Here is a 3,187-nt window from a genome sequence, read left to right as displayed (position 1 = left end):
TTAAGTTGAGTCTGCACATTGATGAAGAGGAACCTCAGGATGTAAAACAAGAAAATGTGAAACCTGAACTGTCATCAGTTGAAGGTGAGGGTGAATATGCCTCTCGAATGGAGAAAGTTATTCAGGTTGTTTCCACGTACTACTGTTAAAGATTGAATATCATTTCATATTCTATGAAAGCTGTAATTGATAACTGGAATTAGCTGTCTCCTTATTTATGTCATTTCATTCTAAGCTAGTCATTTTTGTCCATGATTTTGTGGGATAGTAAGAAAAAGATTGGTAGAAAAAAAATCAGGAAATTGAAGTTATATGACGACAAAGATCTTTTCTCTGCCGGGGGACTTGATGTTTGTGTTTTACTCGTCATTTAACCATCATCATTATTTGTGAGAGTGACTAGATTGGATTGTGGAAAGAAAATGGACTGTGTAAAAATTGTGACTTTATACGGGCGCTGATGAACGCGGCCCAGAAACCAAACATCATCATCATTATCATGAGAGAGATCCCGTGTTAAAAACTACTGAGAAACAATTTCTTATGGCAAAATTTCCGCCTAGTAGCAGCAGCGTACGGACTCCATGCTAAACTCGACGAAAGTAGGGAATTACTTTCAGAAATGATTCAGTTGTTGAAGACTGAAATGTCTAAAGCCAAAGCATATCCCTCATATTGTCAGTCAATTACAAATATCATTGAAGAACTGCATTACTATGTCTAAAGTTGTCACATTTTATTGGTAAGGTTTATTGAATCGACTTGCAAAGAGAATTTTGAGATTTTCAATTTAACCAGGGAGTGAGACTGGAGACAGTATGACTCATTTACCATGAGACTTCAGGCAAGTCATTAGTCACATCTAATGCAAAATTTAATTTCTCATTTCGTTTTTGTACATCTGACAGGTACAGCGTTTTTGCTGAAAATAGGGGACCAAAGAGCCTTTTTTCCCAAATACCAGTTACGAGTGACTGTACTGAGATGACATACTTGCCAATGTTTCTTTCTATCAGTAAAATGCTAAGTTTTGTTAACAGTACTCTTGTGGCACTTCTTTAACCACATTTTAAAATCTGCAGGAGTACTTTCATTGCAGTTACCAAATGATGACGAATACTGGATTGAACAGTTGTATGATCCAAAAAATTAAACTAACTGGGAAGATAATCTTTGGCATGCTCTGTTTCATGTGTAACGGCAGACTACTTTTCTTAGATACATTATTATTAGTAGTGCTCTGAGCTTATAGCATTGTCATGCGTAATGTTGCAAAAATTCCGCATTTTACGGATATGATATGTGTCACAGGTCGACAATATGGACGTTATGTTTTGCCGTTAGACATTTCAGTCTTTATTTGTAACAGCTGAGTTACTTCTGAAGGTAATTCCCTACTTGGATTAAGTTTAACGTGGACTCCATAAGACGCTGGTACTTGGCCGTAATTTTCGCATTAAAAAAATAAAAAATAAGGAATAAATTTACTCTCAGCAGTTTCGAAGACAGGATCTCTGTATTCGCATACTTGCATTTAACTGACTGAGCCACTCAGCACGATATTTCTGGTTCCAGATTTACCACTTTCAAATCGCATTGTCAGCTCGATTTTTTCTAAATGTTGGCAGGTTCGCACTTTCAAAGAAAATAAAGACATCAATAACTACCAAAATTGTAGTGAATATACCAATTGAAAGTGTAATGAAGCACTCTGTCTTCAGGCCACAAGTGGCCGATCGGGACCATCCGACCGCCGTGTAATCCTCAGCTGAGAATGCGGATAGGAGGGGCGTGTGGTCATCACATCGCTCTCCCGGTCGTTGCGAAGGTTTTCTGTGACCGGAGCCGCTAATGTTCGGTCCAGTAGCTCCTCAATTGGCATCACGAGGCTGAGCGCACCCCGAAAAACGGCTACAGCGCATGGTCGCCCGTATGGTCACCCATCCAAGTGCCGGCCACGCCCGACAGCGCTTAACTTCGGTGATCTGACGGGAACCGGTGTATCCACTGCGGCAAGACCGTTGCCACTGAATATGTAATGAGCTGCTCCTTTAATTTGCCTGCTAAAATGGCTACCACAGTTTAGCGTCTCGAACGATAACAAAAGTCGATACGCGGCCTCTGTCATCATCGATATGGCGTGTACACGTCATAATGACGTCACGCGTGACTTTACCAATGTGCAATGACGCACCCTCGGCGCGGAGGTGACGCAGCAAGGGAGCACGCGCACCACCGGCTTCATCGGTGGAGAATGCCGCACTAGGTCCGCAAACACATCCGCCGCCAATAGGAATTCTATAAGCATGCGCCGCCAGCGGCGGCTCCGCAGGTAGCTTCGCCTCACTCAGCTTCCAGATGCCCATCGACTACACGGCCGACCACAGCCAGAAGCTGCGCCACCCGCTCCTCTGGCAGGGCGCCGTTCTGCTGGACTGCGGTGTCTCACAGGTGTCTGACTTTGGCCGAAACGATCAGCGGACTTGTCTCAGGCTATTGTAGTCAACTTTAAGTTTACAAAGGCACCTTAAACGACTACACAATTTTTGCCAGTGTAATTCAGACATCTCCCAATACTTCAAGAAAGGCAATATTTTGAGATAAAAATACAGTCTTTGTTGCGCAGGTTTTTGTTTTCAAATTTCAATGACGCGTTTCGCCTGAGGTAGGCATCTTCAGATTACAGAAAATAATGACGGCACACGGCGTTAATAAATTAATCGTATCGGAATACATAGGCAAAAGACGACTGGGATATCGAAAAGTTGAAAATTCCCAACGCATGTCAAGCGGGTTGCTTACAGGCATCGGTAATTTTCGACTTCTTGATATCCCAGATGTATTTTGCCGATATATTCACCACGTGTAATCATTTTTAAGGACGCCATGAGCAGTGACCAGTTTCTGTAATCTGAACATGCCTACCACAGGCGAAACTCATCATTCTGCATCTACGTTATTACTCTGCTATTCACAATAAAGTGCCTGGCAGAGGGTTCAATGAACCACCTTCAAGCTGCCTCTCTACTGTTCCACTCTCGAACGGCACGCGGGAAAAACGAGCACTTAAATTTTTCTGTGTGAGCCCTGATTTCTCTTATTTTATCGTGATGATCATTTATCCCTATGTAGGTGGGTGGCAACAGAAAGTGTTCGCAATCGGAAGTGAAAACTAGTGATTGAAATT

The 3,187-nt window shown here is 42.5% G+C and overlaps 1 pseudogene; it reads right to left on the bottom strand.

Annotated features, from left to right (window-relative positions):
- Positions 1-1,908: 1,908 nt before the first annotated feature.
- LOC124799374 lies at positions 1,909-2,026 on the bottom strand (annotated as a pseudogene).
- Positions 2,027-3,187: the final 1,161 nt, after the last annotated feature.

The sequence above is a fragment of the Schistocerca piceifrons genome, chromosome 5 (assembly GCF_021461385.2).
Source record: "Schistocerca piceifrons isolate TAMUIC-IGC-003096 chromosome 5, iqSchPice1.1, whole genome shotgun sequence".
Lineage (NCBI taxonomy): Eukaryota > Metazoa > Arthropoda > Insecta > Orthoptera > Acrididae > Schistocerca > Schistocerca piceifrons.
The sequence above is the reverse complement of the archived record's forward strand: the minus strand, read 5'-3'. Positions and strand labels throughout refer to the sequence as shown.